At 43.2% G+C, this 22229-nt stretch overlaps 1 protein-coding gene across 1 annotated transcript in view; it reads left to right on the top strand.

Moving 5' to 3' along the window:
* The first annotated feature begins 4431 nt into the window (after positions 1-4431).
* LOC149307423 (A-kinase anchor protein 13-like) overlaps positions 4432-22229 on the top strand; it is a 183596-nt gene continuing 165798 nt past the window's right edge. The window contains exon 1 of the mRNA XM_089539140.1: positions 4432-4677. The gene's annotated coding sequence lies outside the window, so the exon portion shown is untranslated. The remainder of the gene's footprint in view (positions 4678-22229) is intronic.

Below are 22229 nucleotides of genomic sequence, written 5' to 3'. Positions count from 1 at the left end.
GATTTCAGATAGATACATTTGGCTAAGCCAACGTTGTAGGAGGTAAGTTGTATAAATTGCGACACAGAAGACAAATAAACCAGCAGATGTATATTTGTCCCCTGGAAATGTCTGTGTTGTTGCTAGGATGCACAAGTTGTGTTGTTGAAATGGACAATAAACAGATGTTTGCCTTCTGCTTCCTGAGTTTTCTAAAAGCTTTGTGTGTGTGTGTATGTGCCTTCAAATTGCCTGTTGACTTCTGGTGACCCCATGGCTTTCCTACAGTTTTCTTAAGCAAGGAATACTCAGAGATGGTTTTGCTTGTTTCCGCCTCTGAAATATAGCCTACAGTGCCTGGTATTCATCGGTGGTCTTCCATCCAAGTACTAACCAGAACTGACCCTGCTTAGCTTCCAAGATCAGATCCCTTTGCAAAATAGCACGAAAACACTGTAACTTGTTCAGAAGAAAGTTCCACAGAACTAAACAGGGTTCAATGCCATGGATAGGGATACAGAATTGAGTCTGTAGTCCTGTGGGACTGGGCATAGGATGGGCCATGTAAGGTTGGAAAGCCTGAAAAAGTTAACTTTTTTGACCTACAAGTTTCAGAATGCTCTCCCAGGGGATTCAGGGAGCAATAATCCAAAGTTATGGAGTGGTGGCTGTTGTTATTGTCTGCACGCATCATGCATATGGACATATCCTACATCATCAGACAAGGCAATGTGTTGTGGATGGACACTGCATCTGAACATATTCAAGAAATCCCCATGATAGGTTGGGAGCCAGCATGGTTTGTAGTGGTCCCTAAACTTTGGTCCTCCAGGTGTTTTTGACTTCAGCTCCAAAACAGCTAGGGCTTCTGGGAGCTGAAGTCCAAAACACCCAGAGGACCAGTAGTTTAGTGGATTGAATCTTGGACTATGACTCTGGAGACCAGGGTTTGATTCCCAGCTCTGCCATGAAACCCATTGGTTGACCTCATGGAGATATATCAGCCATATTTCTTTGTTCTTATAGTTTTGTACCTTCAAGTCTTTTCTTTTCCTAAGATGAGGGTTTCCTGGTAAGATTTGTTCAGAGGAGTTTTTCAGCTGAGGCTGAGTGAGCATGATTTGGCAGTGGGTTTTCATGACCGAGTGAGGATTTGAACCCTAGTCTCCCAAAGTCCTAGTCCAACACTCAACTATATCACCCTCCTGTGTATGTGCCTTCACATTGCCTTTCGATTTGTGGCAGCCCCATGGATTTCATAGAGTTTTCTTATATTAATACTCAGAGGTGGCTTTGCCAGTTCCTTTCTCTGAAATACAGCCTGCAGCACCTGCTCTTTGTTGGCGGTCTCCCATCTAATTAATAACCAGGGTTGACCTTACTTAGCATATATATGTATTTGGCCTTAAAGGCATTTGCAGGAGGGTTGTCCCAACACATTCTGCTGCCCGAGGTCAAGAAAAAAGGTGTCCTGCCTTTCAACCGAATAAAGATACATTCTATCCAGAAATAGCCAAATAATGACATTCCCATTGTTGTTTTTGTTGTTGTGTACCTTCAAGCCATTTCCAATTTATGGTGACCCTAAGGGGAACCTCTCGTGGGGCTTTCTTGGCATGCTTTGTTCAGAGGAGGCTTGCCATGGGCTTCCCTGGAGGCTGAGAGAGTGTGATTTGCCCAAGGTCATGCAGTGGCTTTCATGGCTAAGCTGTGAATTGAACCCTGGTCTCCAGTTTTGCAGTCCAACACTCAAAACATCAGACGATGCTGCCCCTCTAATTCTGGCATAGGACGCAATAAATAAATATATATCTCACAACAACCATTCATGTTTTAGAACAGTGATGGTGAACCTTTCAGAGGCCAAATGCCCAAACTGCAACCCAAAGCCCACTTATTTATTGCAAAGTGCCATGTCCCTCTGGCTTTCTAGTAACAAACTCTGGCAAACTCTGTGCTGTGGCGACGGCACATGTGCCCACAGAGAGGGCTCTGAGTGCCACCTCTGGCATGAGTGCCATAGGCTCGCCATCACTGTTTTAGAAAATGCACACACACACAAACTCTGTTTCTGCTGCCCTTGCATGACACTCACAATCTGCTGCATCATTTTGCCTAATCTGGACCCCATTCACACTGTATAGTTATAGTGCTATTATTCCACTTTAATTCCCGTTACTTAATCCTATGGAATCCTGGGACTAGTATGGAACGAGAAGTCTCTGGCAGAGAATTCTAAATGCTTCCTAGATAAAATCATAGAATTGGAAGAGACACCCCCCCAAGGGCCATCCAATCCAACCCCATTCTGCCATGCAGGAATACAGAATCAGGGCACTCCCGATAGATGCCCATCCAGCCTCTGTTTAAAATAACTAGGGCTGGCCCTGCCTAGCTTCCAAAACCAGCCAGAAACATGTGTGTTTAGGGTTAACCTAACCCCTGGGATAGTAGTACAGAGGGGCCTCTACACCCCAGGAGTCTGTAGGATGGAACCACGGCAGTTAAAGTGGAACAATAGCACTATGACTGTGAAGTGTGAATGCCCCCCACACTGTTCCTGATTCACTGAGAAGTGGGTTGTGTTGCATCAGGTAATTGCAGGAAAACACCACAAGATGGCAAAAGTCGACAGACTGTGAACAACAGCTCAGCTAGATGCCAGTTTTTGTTGTTGCGTGCCTTCAAGTTACAGCATTTTGTGGGTTTTTTTGGGGCTATGTGGCCATGTTCTAGAAGAGTTTATTCCTGATGTTTCGCCAGCATCTGTGGCAGCCACTTTTCACCTTGGCAACCCTAAATTTAATTATTATTATTGTTGTTGTTGTTGTTGTTGTTGTTGTTTACAGTACTGCAGCAATGTAGCTATGGGTAAAAGTTAATTCTCCTCCAACGAATAATGACTGCAAACTGCATTATAGAAGGAGAGAAAATGGAGGGCAACAATGCATTTCTTTCCTGCAAGATGGGGTTACAATGGGAGCAACATGTTGGGAAACACTACCTTTCACATACTGACTACTACTCTGATGTTACTCCCACTAGTTAAGTTAGGAAGGTGGGAATGTTATTATTATAACTCCCTAGAATTGCACCAGCTGGCCTGTCTGAGAAAGAATCCTGGTTTGGATTGTCCCAAAGTGATATATTAAGGCAGGGCAGTTGGAATACCGTCTATGCAAAGGGAAAATGTATCTGGAAGTTAGCAAAGCCAACTAGGTCTGCGCCTTTCACTCTGGCCCAGAAATGTGATATTATAAACAATTAAGATAGATTAGGAGAGCAGCTGGATAAACTGGAAAAAGGTCAGACGCAAGGCAGAAACTCAAGGTGAAATGCCGGCGATAGACAGAAGCATCCACCCTATAAAAACTGATTTAGGACCAGGCTCCTTGGGATCTCAAGAGCCCAGTTCTTTCCCATTCCAGGCTGCAAAAACTGATAGGTTTTCCAAGCTAAATTCAATAGATCAGTCACCATTTGGGAATGCAGACCTTCTTTCTTCCTTTTTTGCAAGCCATTTACCAAATTCTCCAATAAGGTTGCCGTATTTAGATTAGCAATTTCAATGGGTCTCCAAAGTGCTCCAAGATCTCTCTCCATCCTGAATTGGACCGAAATGCCTGAATCCTGTTGGTAATTCCAACTAGAAGAGGCTCAAATTTAATCCAGGGAAAATGCATCTGAGGAAGCAGACTGTGGTCTAGGAGAAAGCGAGCGCATGCTGCCAACTCCTTTCTTTCAGTGAGGCTCCAAGGTCTCTCTGTACATCCTGAAATAAAATGCCCGAATCCTGTTGATAATTCCTACTAGAAGTATTAACCATTTGTAAATCGCTCTGAAAGCCTTTGTGGCTGAAGAGCGGGGCATAAATACTCTAAATAAATAGAAGAGGCTCAAATTTAATCCAAGGAAAATGCATCTGAGGAAGCAGACCGAAGTCCAGGAAAGCTCATGCCGCCAACTCCTTTCTTTCAGTGAGTCTCCAAGATGCTACAAGGTCTCTCTACATACATTTGGACATTGCATTACATTACATAAAATGCATCTTAGGAAGCAGACTGAAGCCTAGGAAAGCTCCTGCTGCCAACCTCTTTCTTTCAGTGAGTCTCAAAGAGTGCTACAAGATCTCTCCACATGCTGACCCCACAGACTAACATGGCTATATCTTCAAATTCTGCAAAAGCTCCAAACACTCCTAGAACTTTAGACCCATGCTTCTGAGCCCTGCTCAAAAGAGAGAGCATTGGAACATCCTTCTTGGGCAGAAGGGTGAAATGGAGGACATGTCCTGGAAAAGGAGGACCAATCCCCCCCCCCCAGTGCTAAAGATCCCAGCCAGCCAGGCTGCTCTTTGTCTCCCAGTTGCCTGGAGCTGCTGGCCCAACAGGTGGCAGTGGTGGAGCCCATTGAGAAAAGAGGGAGGAGAGAAAAAGAAAGGAAAAGAAAAGAAAGGAGAAGAGAAGCAATAGAAAGGCTCCCTCTCTTGCAGCAAGGCTTTTACTTTGGCTCCAGTCCCACTCGGATCAGTGGGGCTTTCCACGCAGGCGCCAGAGGAGAAGAAGCAGAGTTGCAACCACGCCGCAGCAATCCGTGGCAGCGGCCATTTCCATTGCCCCAAAAGGTTGTCATTTCTGCCAGTTCTAGAGCCCTGGAGAGAAAGCTGGAGGAGAGCCAGGGACTCCCAGAACCATCTTGGTGAGTTTAGAGGAACAAAGCTTTGTCTTCTCTTCTCTTCTTTCTTTCTTCTCCTTTTGGAGGAAAAAAACTTGGCAAACTTGGTGGCAGGCTCCAAGTCCTTGGAGACTTGGCCCCAGGATCGGGCCCTGGGTCCAGGATCGGGCCTCCAAGCCCCCCTCCAAAAAAGTCCTCCCCCCTCACTTGCTTTAAAAGAAGAACTACAGATCCCAAGGAGACTTGAAGACTTAAGATTTTCAACACGTCGGTGGGAAAGCATTGCGCATGGAAATGGTTGAAGGGGGGGGGGTCTGGAAAAGGCTAGTAGTAGCCAAAAGGAGGGAAGGAGGGGGCCTGTGTTGTTTGGGGGAATTTGGAGAGGAATGGGGGCTTTAAAATGCACCCCTCTTCCAAAGGAGAAGTTTGTTTTCAAACTTTCAAACTTTGTTTCCAAACTTTCAATGTTGCAAAAATGGCTCCTTGGAGAGGGATATTGGAGGAAAAAGAGGGGGGTAAAGAAAGAGTGGGGGGGAGACCCACAAAGTGAAAGGGGCCAGGCTTTGTGTGTATGTGTCCCCCCCTTCTTTCAAAAACCCTTTGCCTTTCTGGTCTTTGATGTATATGTGTGTGTTTTGTGTGTGTGTGTGTATATACATACATACATACACAAACTCCAGGTTGTTTGGGTGCATTCCAAAGTAGAAGTTTGTTTTAAAAAGTTTAAATGTTGCAAAGTTGATTCCTTGGAGAAGAATAGTGGAGGAACATTGGAGGAAAAAGAGAGGGGGGTGGTAAAGAAAGAGTGGGGGGCACAAAGTCTGGAAGGGGCCAGACTTTGTGTGTGCCCCCCTTTCCTTCTAAAACTCTGATCTTTGGTGTGTGTGTGTGTGTGTGTGTGTGTGTATATATATATATATACACACACCAAATACCCGCAAGCAACCTGGGGAGGGTGTATGTGTGTCTGTCTGCCTACACACACACACACCAGGTTGTTTGGAGTAGTGGTGGAGAGGGGCTTTAAAATGCACCCTTCACAAGGAGAAGTTAGTTTTAAAAAGTGAAATATTGCAAAGATGGTCCCTGGAGAGGAACATTTGGAGGAAAGTCTTCAAAAACCTTTTGCCTGTCTGATCTTTGTGGGGTGTGTGTGTGTATGTATGTATGTATGTATGTATATGTATATGTATATTAAGGGTTGGCACATTATGGGTATCACTGTATTGTGGATCTGGGATGGGATCATACTGTCCTTGGTTGTAATGTGGGCAGCTAAAACTAGATTATTTCTGCAGTGTGTTTTGGACCGATATTAAAAATTCTATACACTTTGCACAGAATTTTAAAGCCCAACCCTTGTCAGCTACATTAGCAAGACTATCCTAGGGTTTTCTTGGCAGGGTTTGTCCAGGAGGGGTTTGCCATAGACCCTTAGGCTGAGAGAGTGTGACTTGCCTAAGGTCAGCCAGTGGGTTTGGATGGCTGAGTGGAGATCCTGGACACTCAAACCACCACACCACTCTGGCTCAGAGTTACTGTATCTCCCAGAGATTGTGTTTTGTATAGTTTGCTACAGCTAGTATCTATCTACTTAGTGTTTTGTAACATTGGGGCCTCCAGGGCTTCATTAAACATGCAACATTGTAACTTCATCCCCAGAGCTTCTCAGGCAGTCCTTTTTCATGGGGAGAAGGATCTGCAAGTCTTCAAAAAGAAACAGGAATGCAACTGTTGCAAGAGGAGGAAGAACAAACTGACATGTGTCCAGTTGAATCTGCTTGACTTTGGACCCTTTTAAACCTCCCCACCTGGTTCCAGGGTTGATGTAATCTACAACTTGTAAACTACGAATGGTTTCAGTTTTAAATTATGGCTATCATTGCAGGTAGCAGGGATGGGCAAAAGGGAGAGCATGATGGATTAGTTGAACTCCCAGTATTTTTTCTAGTACATCACCAGTTTATCCTGGTCTGAAAACTGTTAGAACAAAGAGGATTTTCTTCCCACTCTAAATCTGCATCCACACTGCAAAAATAATCTGGTTTGACTCCACTTTAAGTGCCATGGCTCAGTGCTATGGAATTCTGGGGTTTGTTACTGATAAGGAAGAACAGATCCTCTGGTGCTACAACAGACTACAAATCCCAGAATCCCATAGCATTGAGACATGGCACTTAAAAACTTCTGGTGCCACAACAAGCTACAAATCCCAGAATCCCATAGCATTGAGACATAGCACTTAAAGTGGTGTCAAACTGGATTATTTCTGCAGTGCGGATGCAGCCTGAATGAGGAGGCCGATATTGAAAAATACATGGGTCGGAAGTACCAGGACTGGATTTGTGCAATAGGATTGTGCACTTATTGGTGGTGTGTGACACATTGTAGGTTGTGCATGTGCTCAATGGCACCCTGGTTCTTTAATTCTAAGAGTATGCACTTCCTATGCCCTCCCAATCCTGAACATTTTGCCTAGGCTCTGGTTAACAGACTGGGGGGTTCTGCTAATAGAAAAATACATCTTCTAGGCAAGAGGTTTGCCAGCCACACTTTTTGCATCTAAATTGTTCCAGTTTCTCTCTTCTCTCACTTCCCCTTTTGTCCTCACCTTACTTTCATTTTGTTGTTGAAAGTACAGATGCAGGGAGAGGAGGTGGCAACACTTTGCCATCCCCAGTTGTTGTGTGTCTTCAGGTCATTTCCGACTTATGGCAACCCTAAGGCGGTGAACCTGGCATGGCAAGTTTCTTCAGATGGGGGTTTGCCATTGCCATCCTCTGATGCCGAGAGAGTGTGACTTGCCCAAGGTCAACCAGTGGGTTTGCAAAGCTGAGCCGGGATTCGAACCCTGGTCTCCATCGCTCAACCCACTTTGCCACTCCGACAATCCCAAAAGACTCAGACAAAAGCAAACTGAAATCTCCTGGTTTGTCTATTCTTCCTCATCAATAACTTTTGCCACCTTGAGCGCACTGCAGTGTGGCTTGGCCCCGTGTGTCCTGGTTTTCATCTGTGAAATGTTGGAGAAAAATTTCCTGATTAAATGTATACTAAGAAAGTAAGTAAGAAATCTCTTGATTAAATTTATAATAAGGCTTCCATGGGCACATCTTTGGAACAGAGAGTATGTACATCTGTGTAATAAAAACCACCAGTGTGTAGGTAGTTGGAAGCAACAGTATGCTAGCAAAGAAGTTAATATTCTGCATCTCAGCGGTATATTGACATTGTTTGTAAAACTGTTCCTGAATGTTTTGTATGCACAACACAATACAAGTGCCGCTGTTGTGTGTTTTTACTTCTTCATCTGAGGGTGAAGTGGCTGTTTCCTCTGTCTTCCTTTGTTGTGTTTGTTCACTTTGCCACAAGAGAATCCATGCCTTTTGCTCACAGTCTAGAATTTGGAGGATGGTTTAGGATGGAAATTTGGAAGGAGGAGGAATACTATGCTGAATCACACATTGGTTCTCAGCCATTTTTTTTTATCCAGCCATTTCACATGAGGAAAAAGCAAATCACGTCCGTTTGCTCAACAGTTTTGCTGTGATGGTGTGAAATAGTGAGTCATGTTGAAATGGTACAACCCTGTGCATGCTTGTTGAGTAGTAAGTTTTGCTGGGTACAGTGTAGATTTCTCTCCAGTAAGTGGGTTTTGGATTAGTTGAGATAAATCTGGACTCTAGCATTGTAAGTAGATGGTTTGAGTGTTGGACTACAATACTAGGGAGCAAGTCCCCTGCCACCTCTTGACCCCATGGATTTCATAAGGTTTTCTTAGGCAAAGTGTCCTCAGAGGTGGCTTAACCAGTCCTTTCCTCTGAAATATAGCCCAGAGCACCTGATATTCATTGGCGGTCTTCCTTCCAAGTACTAATCAGAGCTGACACTGCTTAGCTTCCAAGGTCAGATGGGATCTGGTGCCTTCGTGGTACTTAGACTTCTAGCATTGCACTGGCCCACAGTATCATGTAACCTCAGGCATGTCAAGATGTTGATTTGCTAGGTTGGTTTCAGGTATTGTGGTTTTAACAACAATCATGAGCAAGTGTTCATTGCCTGCAATTCACCCTCTAGCCATGAAACTTGGAAAAGAAGGTCTGAAAGAGATAACAATGGCAATGGAGTGTTTGAGGTCTTTGCATCAGGTCTTGTCTTTGTATTAAGTCTTGTGTCTTGGGGGCAATGGATATTTGCAAATCAGTTCTTGTAAGAGTATGGGTATCATTGTGCAAGTGGTCTGCTTTTTGGAACTGTGAACATTTTGCTCTTTCTCTATAATATATACATTGGTTTTGTGTTATATGTTTTGTGCCACCTGAGTTATTTGTGTTGGTGCATGAGTGAGTGAGAAACAATGATCCAGATATAGTATTTTTAATGTTTATATTTAACCAATAGTCTCTCTACCTAAAAGGCATGTTGTCATTGTTGCATGCCTTCAACTCATTTCCAACGTATGGTGACCCAAAGATAGGGATTTCTTGAGGCTGAAACTCTGTGATTTGCTCAAGGTTTCTATGGCTAAATGGGGGATTCAGACCCTGGTCTCTGGTGTCATACTCCAACTTTGACCATGCTGACTCCTTAAAAGGTAAAAGAGCTCACAAATCTGCAAATCCCAGAATGCCATAGCATTCAGCCATGGCAGTTAAAGTCGCGCCAACCTGCATTAATTCTGTGGTCTAGATGTATGGTCTTCACTGAAGGTCTCAAAACTTGGGTAGGTTTGGATGGTGGAAGATGGCCTTCAACGTTTATTTTGAAATGGGGAGGGGAAACCTCATGCCTTGAAACTCTTCCTGGTAAAGTTATCCATTACAAAGTTAAGTACAATAACATCCAAAATCCACAAAACAGCCATACCTTTATTTACCCAAACAAAGTGCACAAAATACATGATGCACTTTGTGCATTTTGGTCAGCTGCATCAAAGTATCACAGTTTTGTGGATTTTGGATGTTAACTGTATTTTGTTAAATGGCCAACACGGTTAGCCCTGGATATATTTCCATTAGAAAATTACGGTGCTTCAGATGCAAGCTTGTCTGTATTTCTTTTGCCTCGATGGACAAAAAAGACAGCAAACGGAGAAGAGAATTTATAGGCTTAATTCTTCTTGCAGCCAGATTTAGCCTGTGGGCTTCCAGTTGCTAATCTCTAGTTTAGAATCCTGCAGCTGTTGCGCAAAGTGTACAATGGGAGGGAGAAGCACAACGTTTCACATATGAAAACTGGGACACATGGGACCAAGCAATATTACAGTGTGCTCAAGATGGCAAAAGTTATTGGATGTTGTGTCTTGTGCTGTAACTCTTACTATCTTGAGCCAGTGCTGTCAGAAAGATGGGTGTTGTAATCCCTGAAAGAGCTGGATGACAAGAGGGGTGCATCTACACTGTTTGTAGGTTGACACCATTTTAACTACCATGGCTCCATCCTACAGAATACTGGAATGTGTAATTTTGTGAAGTATCAACACCTTTTGTCAGGAGGAGCTATCGACCTTGCAAAAATACAAATCCCAGGATTCCATAGGATGGAGCTACAGCACTTAAAGTGGTGTCCAACTGTGTTGTTTCTACAATGTAGTGATTCCCAAACTTTAGTCCTCCAGGTGTTTTGGCCTTCAACTCTCTGAAATCCCAGCCAGCTTTGCCAGCTGTCAGGAATTTTGGATGTGGAAGCCCCAAACATCTGGAGGACCAAAGTTTGGAAACCATTGGTAGATGCACCCCAGCTTGGGAGAGGCAGATTTAGGGGATATGGGTTCGAAAGCTCACTGTGGGAAACAGGGAAATGCATTCGCACTTAAATGCCAAAGTAATTGTTTAAAGAATTGCCCAGTTCCTGTTCATTTCAGTTGAAGACTTTTGTAGCTCTCTGCAAATGACTCTGATTGTGCTCACTGCACAAGAACTACATTATTGTCTCATACCATCAGTCAGTTGACCTGATGCCTTGTTCTAGATCAGTGGTTCCCAACCTGTGGGTTGGGACCCCTTTGGGGGTCGAAGGACCTTTCATGGGGGTCACCTAAGAGTAGACCATTGGAAAACACCTATTTAATTACAGTTATGAAGTAGCAATGAAAATAATTTCATGGTTGGGGGTCATCACAACATAAAGAAATGTATTAATGGGTCGCGGCATTAGGAAGGTTGGGAACCACTGTTCTAGATGCTAACTGATACCAGTATGGCTCAGAAAACATATCCATGGGTACATGTGTTGGCTGTGTGGCAAAGTACAATATCATCCAAAATCCACAAACAGTGGTACTTCTATTGGCCGACCAAAATGCACAAAATACATGACACAAGCTTTCAAAGCTCTACTGGCTTCTTCTTCCGGCAAAGATGTTATGATTTTTAACATCTTTGCCTGATGAAGACGCCGGTGGAGCTTTGAAAGATTGCAACATGCATTGTGTGCATTTTGGTTGGCCAATGAAGGTATCACTGTTTGCGGATTTCAGTATGCCTCCGTTAAGGAAGTAGTTATGCTCCTGGACATTACTTTGTTAATAAAAAAATTGGTACCAGAGTCAGGAATAAGCATGGAAAAACAGAAAGAGGGTAGCTATGCCACAAAAAGAAGAATGTGTCGAAACCTTTGATTCAAAACTAACAGTACGCATATGTGAAATAAAACCACCAGGTCCACTAAGCCTTGCGTAAGGAAACAAAAGCATTTTGAATCCTCTATAAACTCCTAGAAGAAGGCTCCCAAAATGCAAGGATGTCTGTCTTGCCCTTTTTCATTTGTCATGTTGCATCTCACTGTAGCAATCCCAAAGAGTACAGTCCTTGGAGGTTTCTGTTGAAAGAGTCAGGCTGAGTCACTGAAAACTTGAAAACAAAGAGTTAACTTGTACCCTGTTGCATTGGGAGTGGTTCTTGCAAATCCCCTGCAGCCACTCTCTCTGTCCACCAGCAGAGTTAATCTGCTCTGTGCTGCACATTGCTCTGTTTTGGTTTCAGTAAACCTTTGTTAGCAACCTGAAGAGTTAGCTTCTTAGCCATGGGCCCCCAAAAGCTTTTATGTCTTCCTTCTCAGAGGCTACACTGACTGATCTAGTTGTTGTTACAGAGGAAAGTAAAGGAATCAGAGCATGTAGCTCTAATCCAAGTGTATTCATCAGTTCTTTTGGAATACAGTGGGCCCTTGGTATCCACTGGGTTTTGGGTCCAGGACCCCTTGTGGATATCAAAATCCATGGATGCGCAAGTCCCATTATATACAATGAGTTGTTGTTGTTGTTGTTGTTATCGTTATCATAGTGGGCTTTTGGTATCTGCTGGGGTTTGGTTCCAGGACCCCTTGTGGATACCAGAATCCATGGATGCTCAATGGGGTAGTAAGTATGTAGAGAGATCTTATAGCACCTTTGAGACTAACTGAAAGAAAGAAATTGGCAGCATGAGCTTTTGTAGACTTCCGTCTACTTCCTCAGGTGCATCTGGAAGTAGACAGAAGTCTATGAAAGCTCATGCTGTCAATTTCTTTCTTTCAGTTAGTCTCAAAGGTGCTACAAGATCTCTCCATGTACTGATTCTACAGACTAACATGGCTATCTCTTTGAATTCTCTCCAATGGGCTAGTAAAATGATGTTCCTTATATAAAATGGCAAAATGAAAGTTTACCTTTTGGAAATTGTAATCTTTAAAAAAATATTATCAAACTGTAGATGGTGGAATCTGTGGGTAAAGAATCTGTGGATACAAAGGGCCCGCTGTGCTCCAAAAAGTAAACCTGACAAGGAAGGTCAACCACTAAGAAAATGGCCAATTAATACTCACACCTACCTACCTTCCTTCCTTCCTTCCTTCCTTCCTTCCTTCCTTCCTTCCTTCCTTCAAGAAGTTCCAGATTGGGATCCAATTCCCTCTCTCTTTTTATCAGGGCTGTGGAATCAGTAGGGCATACCTTTAACTGACTCCTCTGTTTTATTTACTGCCTGGCTCTGGCTCCTTCCTAAACAGCAAATGTATATTAATTAGTAATAAGAAATTGACTGTAGTAAAATGAGAGTGTGAGGCATTTCATCACCACTATGTGAATCATCAGACGACTTAGATCGATGGAGCGTAAATATATATTTATTTGATTAAAATAAAAATAAAGAACAGAAGGGTAAAATTAGATATGTACCATATATCGTTATAGGTTTTGATTTATGGATTTGGAGTCAGTACGATTCTGCCGACTCTGACTCCTACTCTCCACCCAAAATTGTTTCCAACTCAATGACTTCAACTCACAGCCCTGTTTTTATACTAATACCAATTATGTGCAGTAGGTTAGGCTCAGTGTTTTCCCTTGGTCAGCATCACAGGTGGTTGAATCTGATATTTCCCCCCCTGGTCTTTCTGTCTTGTCTTTGTTGGTTCTCTTAACCTGGGTTTTCCTGGACTTTTTGAGTGTCTTAGCCTATTGAGACTGAAAGGTGCTACATGATCTCTATGAAATTTGTGCTATTGCCATAGCTTAACAGGTGGCTTGAAGGCACATGCATATGCACACAGTACAACCCTTCATGCTCATTGCAGGTAAACCTCTTCATTACCATGGCAGGTAATAAAACTTTGTCTTATTGCAAGGCTACTGTTTTTTGAAGGCTGACCTACCACACTTTTCTTAAGAGGTTCGAGCACACCCTTTCCGAACCTGTCACTTTTATTAAAACCATACCTTTTCTTAGCTGTGTTCCTCCCATGGAGTTAACCTTTATGCGGCTTTAGGAGGCCATAAACATCACCTCAGTGTTCCTTTAGTTAGTGATAAGAAATCTACTGGCTGTATTCCAGCAAAAACAGTTTCTCAGCTGGGAACACACTCAGCATGGACACGTCGCTAGAGGACATGCCCACTTCTAAAATATGCACACCTTTGTACCCGTTTTTGGAAAACCCACTCCTAATGAAATAATGGATCATCTCTTGTTTTTTAAATTTTTTTTGGGGGGGGGATATGGAATAGGCAATTCCAACAGTGTGAAAGTGACCTGTGGCACTTTAAAAACTATGCATCTTAAAACTATGCTAGGATGCACCTATGCGTGCATCTTAGCATATGCTTTGCATTGTTTGTGTTTGTGTCAAACTGGGTGGCAGAGCTTGGGAAATTTGCATTTTAAACTCTTAATTTCCATAATCCTGTAGAGCATTATGGGAACTGTAGCCCCAAACGTAAGAACGATCATGGTATGGTGGTTTGAGGACTGAACTCCAGGAGATGAATCCTTGCTTGGGCAAGTCACACTCTCTCAGCCTCAGAGGAAGGCAAGGGCAAACCCCCTAGGAACAAATTTTGCCAAGCAAACCCTGTGATAGCCTTGGGTTGTCACAAGATAGGGTTGTCATAAGTCAGAAATGACCTGAAGGCACACAACAACCCCAAATGATTTTTCTGTTATCCAAAAAGGCATGGAGGGCTTGAAGTCTTCTATAGCAACTTGTAACACAAGAAGCTATACACACATGTTACCAGCATTAGGTAAACCAGTAGTCTTAGAAGCAGGTCTATATTTCACTGATGGTGATGCTCCACAGTTTAAGAAAGGGTTATTTCCCAACCTTTCTGGAAATATCAAGGATTGAACCTGAACATTTCCTGCATTTTAAGCATGTGGTTTCCCCAGTGATCTACATCCCTTGCTTGCCTTGCTCTGTGAGATTTGAAGGCACAACATGGCCATCATAAGGCCCAGAAAGTGTAATATTTTAAAGAAAAAGCAAGGTCTCTACTCAGATCCGCATATCTGTGCTCCTCTAACAGCACCTTTGCAGAAGAGAGGCATCTCCTCCTGTCCAAGGTTGAAGGTGCGGTGAAATTACACCCTCCAATTTCCAATGCTGGTGGGTTATTTTAATGCACTTGATTTCTCATCATGCATGCACCAGAACTCTTGGCTAATAAGTTTCTTTCTTTAAAAAACCATTCTAGCGTTTTCTTCATTCTCTGAATAGTTTCTTCATGATAGCGTTGGTAGTTATTGTGTGACTAACGTGGGATGTGCCCCCCTTCGTCCCCGCTGTGCCACTGAAGCAGCTTCGTGCCCTTTCAAGGTTTTGAGAGGGACTGCTTAGCAACCTAGTTAATGTTTCCACAAGCTTTTCATGTGGAAGTGGAGTTCCTAGGAATGGCCAAGGCTTGATCACATTCATCTGGGCCTGGAGGCTCCAGACAGTTGAAATGTACTCCTTCATCCCTTGTTCACAGAAGCTGGGAGGGCTTTTGTAAGAATGCGCAGGCCACTAGTTGTCTTGTGCATCAAAGCCAGAGCAGGTAATGTATCCTTGACTAAGGCTGCATCTGCACTGCGGGAATAATGCAGTTTGACAGTGCTTTAAGTGTCATGGCCCAATGCTATGGAATCCTGGGATTTATAACTTGTTGTGGCACTAGCTTAGAAGGCTATTTATCTCACAAAACTACAGATCCCAGAAGTCCATAGCATTGAGCCATGGCAGTAAAGCACTGTCAAACTGCATTAGTTTTGCAGTGCAGATGCAGTAAGTGAATAGCAATGTCAAACTCTCATTGGGATTTTCATTTCAAGTGGGGAATAGTGATCAGAGTGTTGGACTGGGATTTGGGAGACTCAGGTTAATGTTCCCTAAAGGGGTTTCCTTGGACCCATCACTCTGTCTCTCAGCCTGACCCACATTACAGGGTTGTTGTAGGGAGGGTGCCTTGGTGTCATGTATGCCTTCTTGCGTGCATCATCTGAAAAGAAGAATGCTAGTCTAAGAATAAATCTAGTACTCTGGAAATGTTGCTTAGCTTAGTTTTAGCTTAGAATTTGTCAGGACTCAGAAGGTTAAAATGCCAGGCTATCATCATCATCATCATCGTCATCGTCGTCGTCATCATGGATCAAGATGTCATCTGTCACTCCTTCAGCCTTCTCTTTAAGCTTAGCTGCAGTCATGCAACCATGCATTAGCCGCAACCATGTATTTTTGTGAGCTTTTAGTGTCTCTGTGTGTATGCAGATGTAGAGATGGATAAGATCTCTATGCACACACATATGAATGGACCCACACTGCTACCTGCATTTTTGGCTATGCTGAGGACTTGCACTTCAAAATTGACTCCTGTAGACCTTGGTTATGTTGCTAAATGTGTTTTAGAGCTGAGTAGAGAACTGAGCAGTAGAAGACTGAAGACTTTGTATGGCTGAGATGGTTGCCAGACATTGATGAGGTTGGAAGTGCAAGGGTGCTCATTCCCTTGAAGTGGGACTGCTCTTGTTATCGTGAACACCAAGGAGACCTGATACTTTTGCTCATTGCATTTCTTTTGCTTCTGAATACAATAACAATTCCTCACCTTACATGCCTTGCATTGGCGAGCATTTTCTTAAACCTGTTGGGTGCGTTCTGCAGTGGCATTCAACTTAACATTCAAATGGCTTGTGGCAAAATGACTCTCTTTGGCACCACAGAGGTGGTGCAACTTAACTTTTCTTTCAGAAAGCTGATGATTATGTAATAAAACTCATGGAGTGACATTAGCATTATGCTGTGACATGCTTTTGAGAAGCACTGAGCGTGCAGTACAAAGAGAATGGGTCACTGGTTGTGAGAGCGTTCATGGGCTGACATTATCTTCACTTGGTCTCATCCTTTCTGGCAGCATAGCCCATCTCTGAACATAAAACTATGATATTGGGGTGGATAGAGATGTTTCCAACAGCTTTCCTCATCCTTGAGTCTACAAGATTACAGTATGTTGGACTCCAATCCCATCATCCCCAACCAGCAGAACCAACAGTCTGGAACACTGATAGATTAAGTGCAGCTGTGTTTGAAAGCTGCCAGGTTGGAGAAGATTATCAAAAATTCAAGCACATGGGTCCTTAAATAAATCAAGCCTGAAATACTCCTATGCAATACCACAACAATCAAACCGAGGCTGTCATAGCCACATAATGAGAAGGAATGACTTATTAGAAAAGCCAATAATGCTAGGAAAGGTGGAGGGATGTAGAAAGAGAGGACGACCACATGCCTGATGGATGGACTCAATAAAGGAGGTCATAGGCATGAATCTGCAAAACCTAAGCAGGACTTGGAGATGTCTCATCCGCAGGGTAGCCATGAATCGAGGTCCACTCAAGGGCAATTTACAGCAGCAACAAAGTATCTTCTAAAACTGATCTACCTCTAGTTAGATGTATGGAGATAGAAGGAAGCTGAATCTGGCGGCCTTTGGACTTTTAGTATAGAAATACAGTATAACTGGCTTGGTTTAGAACTGTAAAAGTTCAGTAGCTGGCAGGCAGCCACTTCAACCTTATGGAGTATATCACATCATTGACCTCTTGTTCAACCTCCTTTGAAACAAACCAGATGCTAACTGCTTGGGCCACATGACCAGCCTTATAGATAGTCACTTGCCTGGTACCTATGGTGATTCGGGAAACGTATGGAAGCCACTAGGCAGAAATGGCCAGCTGTCATTCTGTTGGTAATTTGCAGGATTGTAGAGCCAGCATGGCATCATGATTTGAGTGATGAACTATGACTCCGGAGACCAGGGTTTGATTCTCAGTTCAGCCATGAAATTTACTGGGTGACTTCGGGCAAGTCACACGCTCTCAGCCTCCGGGGAAGGCAATGGCAACACCCCCCCCCCCCATGATTTGTTCATCAAAACAATTTAGGATTGACCAGTTTTAGAATTGTGCAGTTGTACAATGGTTGTACAGTGGTCCCTTGGTATCTGCAGGGGTTTGGTTCCAGGAACCCCTGTGGATACCAAAATCCATGGATGCTCAAGTCCCAAACAATGGCATAATGAAATCGTGCTCCTGATATAAATGGCAAAGACAAAGTTTGCTTTTGGAATTTATATTACTTTTTAATATTTTCAAGCCGTGGATGGTCAGCATGGTGTAGTGGCTCAAATGTTGGACTATGGCTATTCATTAGTACTACATTGTAGTACTAGTCTGTTGCACAGCTCTAATATTCTGTATTTCATTATTCATACTCCATATTCATTAGTACTACATTGTAATTCCAAAAGGTCAAGTTCAAATCCCTGCTCAGCCATGAAAACCCACTGAATGACCCTGGAGAAGACACACACTCTCAGCTCTCAGAAAAGGCTGTAACTTAGGGTAACTATAAGTTAGAAGCAACGTGAAGGCACACAACAACAGCAAAGCAAAGGCATGTAGGTTGCCTGACCAAGCATTATGATTCTGGGTATCCTAAGGATTCTGTTTAGTTGCAAATGTGCTATATTTTAATATCACAGTTACCATTTGGTATGTGTACGGCAGGAAATATATGAACCGGAAAGCAAAATTTGACAGCCTTGTTTTCTTGATGCTTTATAAATTCATCTGCCCTGGTGTCTAGCGCTTTCCGCCATTCCAAAGGGCTAAGCAGGTATTGCTATTAATACGATGATTGCTATAATTAGACGGGATCATGCTTTGTGGCTGTCCTTGTCTAAATGTTCCTCCAAAACACTACCTTTGCGTCAAAAACCTGTCAGGCTTGTTAGCCCATTGCCGTAACAAATGCGAGTTGAGAAAACCGGGCCTGTCATTCTCGAGTGCAAGGCGTGGGAGAAGGATGTGTAATTAAAGACCTGGATGAAAGCAAAGCCAGTAGTTGCTAAGTAAAACCCGTGGGCCTGATTCTAGCAAATGGATCTGCAATGTTCCTGTTGAGCAGACAACACTCAAGTTGCCAAGGAGTCAGCTTTTGGGAAAAAACAAACAAACGCTCCCGCTTATCTACTTTAAAAAAACCCTGAATGGGTTCCGGGTAGGTTTTGTGGCTACATTTGGCTCATGCGTCAGAAGTAAACTATTGCAGGTCTGGTACAATGGCCAGTTCTGACGTTTGCTCAGTGTGCCCCAAAATCACTTGCCATAAGGGACCCCTTTAGATTGTCTGCCCCGATTAAGAATGTAAGAGGAGTCCTGTTGGATCAGACCAAAGGCCTGTCCAGTCCAGCATACTGTTCCCACAATGGTTAAGTTCACACATTATTGGAACTGTTTTCCCCAGTTCTCTCTGATACAGAGAGGCATTTTGTCTCTAATAATGGAAGGTGATGCATAGCCATTCTTCCAAGTCACCATGGATGGGCCTGATCTTAATGAATTTACAGTGGTCCTTCCATATTCGCTAGGGTTAGAGGAGAAGGACCCCCATGAATGCAAATAAAAAAGACACTATTCTTTTTATCTGAGAAAGCACCTTTCTAGGAATCTCCAGGTCCTCCAGTGCCACTCTGTGGTCAACATCTGCCAGAGGTTGATCATAGAATTATTCTGGAAGACTGACCAATGCCTGGAGAAGTGTTTTCTCTAGGAACTTGTAGGTTCTTCAGCACAACTCTATGGTCAACTTTTGGCAGAAAGACCTAGAGATTCCTCAAGAGAACGTATTAAACGAAACTGCAAATAATCAAATCCGCAAATGTCAAAGCCACAAATGTGGAGGGCCAACTATATTTAATCCTGTTTTCAAGTTATCCAAGTGGGCAGCAACTGCCACCTCTTGTGGCAATGAATTCCACTGTTCAACTCTGTCTGGTTTCATGACGGAGCTGGAAATTGGACCCTGGTATTCAGAGTCTTAGTCCAACACTGGCTCTCAGTGTGTTTTTAATAGAGTTATTTAATTGTTGTTGTGTTTCTGAGTATTCCTTGTCTAAGAACACCTTGTGAAATGCATGGGGTCATCCGAATTCAACAGGCATCTTGAAGACAAACACACACTTGGAAGTTATTGTGTCTTCCAAACACAGCTGTCATCTTATAAATCATCTTTCCTTCTGGATCCTGTAGATGGCTGATTTCCCATTGTGTCAAACTGCCTGCAGAGAGGATCAATATGTTTTTATAGTTTGGGGGTCTGTGCTACTTAGACATCCATTGGGCTGCTGTATTAAAACTCATTTTGGAAGAAGTCACTTTTGTTGCTTGCTCCTGGCTTCAGCTTTGCTAGTCTGTTCCTTCCCAGAAGCAGACGTTTCACCCGCCCATTGATGAATAATGAATTGAAAACCTGCCCAGTTTCGCTGTATATCAAATAGCCCTGGCTGCCTTGACAGCAAGGAAAGGTTATCATCACTGGAGGACTGTGGTAACTGGGCACACCTGTGTGAATGTCCCGACTTCTGTATTTTGATATTGACTTCCTAAACAAAAAGAAAGTGACATGTTTTGAAACTTAAGCTGCTTTTGCTGGCTCTCCTCCCACCTACAACTAGCGTTCTTTCAAGGCAGAATGCTGATAGAGCAAGTCCTTCGATTCTTTGCCATCTTGGTTCATGCAGACAAAGAAGCAGTTATGAAGGCAGGAACGAGTCCTTACCTTTGGAGGGGAAAATGGAAAAAAACAGGGTCCTAGGCAGATATGTATATATAACATATATTGTAGAGGAAGCAAGATGATTGCTTGCTTCATCGTTCATTTTTAACATCCTGTTAGTAATTTATATGTCATAAGTCCAGGTTATGTACCATGGCTCACTTTTTATTATTCAGGGGTAGTTCTGTTGGTCATGCACAGTGAAAAGAAATTCTAAGAAAAGAAATTCCACTTAAACATTAGAAATTCCACTTCAACATTAGAAAAAACTTCTTTACAGTAAGAGCTGTTTGAAAGTGGGAGAGACTGCCTTGGGATGGTGAACCCTCCCCTTCAGAGGTCTTGAAGCAGAGGTTGGAGAACCAGTGTAGTTTAGTGGTTTGAGCATTGGAGTATTACTCTGGAGAGCAGAGTTCAAATCCCTAGTTGGCCATGGAAACCCACTAGATGCTCTCTGTCTCAGAAGACAGCAGTGGCCAACCTCCTTTGAAGATACCTGGCCAAGGAAACCCTGTGATAGGGTACCCATAAGTCAGAAATGACTTGAATTCACACAACAACAACAAGAACAACAACAACATAATACAAATAAGCAAACAAAAGCAGATGTTGGATGAACATCTTTCAGGTGTGTTTTAGTTGTGCATTCGTGAATAGCAGGGAGACTGGGCTAAAATATCATCCTAGTGTCCTTTCCAACCCTATCTTATTATTTGTGAGACTGAAATGTTACATCCAAATATCAATTGTTAGCCCCACCAAAAGTAGATTTCTTGGTTCAACAGAAAATTTTGCCAGTTCTGTTGATTCAGTAAACTTCTACAAGCTTAACATTTCATGCTAGTTCTGTCGATTCCATTAGTCTACTTCAGCTGGGATCATCAACTGGAATCAGGCCTTTGTCCTCGGTTTAGCTAAACAGATTTTGTACAATCATTAGCGGCTGACAAATGCTGCTCTTCAACATGGTAGTGAAGTCTGTTTGTCTGAAGCTTTTGGCTGTGTCCTTGACTGCATACAGCTGTCTGTTTTGTCCCTGGATTTTCTGTATTTGCACAACAGTTGCTTTAAACAATGGTAGCTGTGCTCACATAGGATGATTCGGAGAGGATGTTGTTTGGTATGACGTGTGAAGCCAACTCTTTCTTTCAGCTGCAGATGCATAAAAGAACCAGCAAATCTAACAGGCAACTGCTACTGTGGTGAGATGTGGCTTCTGGGAATATCGTCATGTTTAAGATATAGCGTGGGCCCATACTGCAGTTGGGAATGTTGAGTCAGACAGCGATGGGGAATTTCACAGGGATTTCCTGATCTGTTGCTCAGACCTGGATCTACCAAAGGTGATCCCATTTCTAACTATAGCACTCTGAGTGTCTTCTTGGCCATGAAAACCCACTGGGCAAGTCACACACTCTCAGCCGTGGAGGAAGTGAATGGCAGACCTCCTCTGAAGAAACCTTGCCAAGAAACCCCTACGACAGGTTTCTCTTGGGGTCCCCATTTCAATTTGGAAATGAGTTGAAGACACAAACACAAAAACAACATCAACTTAGGCTCAGCCTAGCTAAAACTCTGTCAGGATCATGGTTCAGGGATGGCCCATGCTTAACTGTCATGCTTGGGCATATGTGTGGCAGTGTGGGATGATGGGGTATGATATCCTAGTGGTGATGCTGGGAAAAGAAAGGATTGTGTATCATTCGTGGCTTGGGATAATGAACAGATGTGTGGGGAGGAGGCAGGAGCTGCACATTAGCAAGGTCATTCTTGTGGAAAGCTATAGCTTGGTATGTGGGGGAAAGAAGGAGGAAGGCAGTATTTTGGGCTGCTTACAAATGCGATGAAGACCTTTGGAACAGGTGAATTTTTTGGACTGTGTATACTGTGTAACTGGGGAAAAACTTTCAAAAGCCTGACAGCAACTATTTGGTGTGATCAGTTCTGCTGCCAGAATAAAACTTTTCTGAAGGCTTGTGTTCCTGGAATGGAGTTAGCTTGGATATTACAAACCCTAAGAGAGGTATTGGCATGTTGGAGCCAATGTTGTGTAGTTGTCTGAGTGTTTGACTAGAATGCTGAAAGACCAGAGTTGAAATCCACACTTGGCCATGCTGTTGTGTGCCTTCAAGTCATTTCTGACCTATGGCAACCCTAAGGCAAACCTCTCATTGGGGTTTCTTGGCAAGATCTATTCAGAGCGGGTTTGGTTTTGCCTTCCCCTCTGA

Source organism: Sceloporus occidentalis, unplaced genomic scaffold, assembly GCF_023333645.1.
Source record: "Sceloporus occidentalis isolate IW3139 unplaced genomic scaffold, rSceOcc1.0.p SCAF_9, whole genome shotgun sequence".
In the NCBI taxonomy this organism is placed as follows: Eukaryota; Metazoa; Chordata; class Lepidosauria; order Squamata; family Phrynosomatidae; genus Sceloporus; species Sceloporus occidentalis.
Note: the sequence above shows the minus strand (reverse complement) of the source record. Positions and strands in the feature narration are given on the sequence as shown.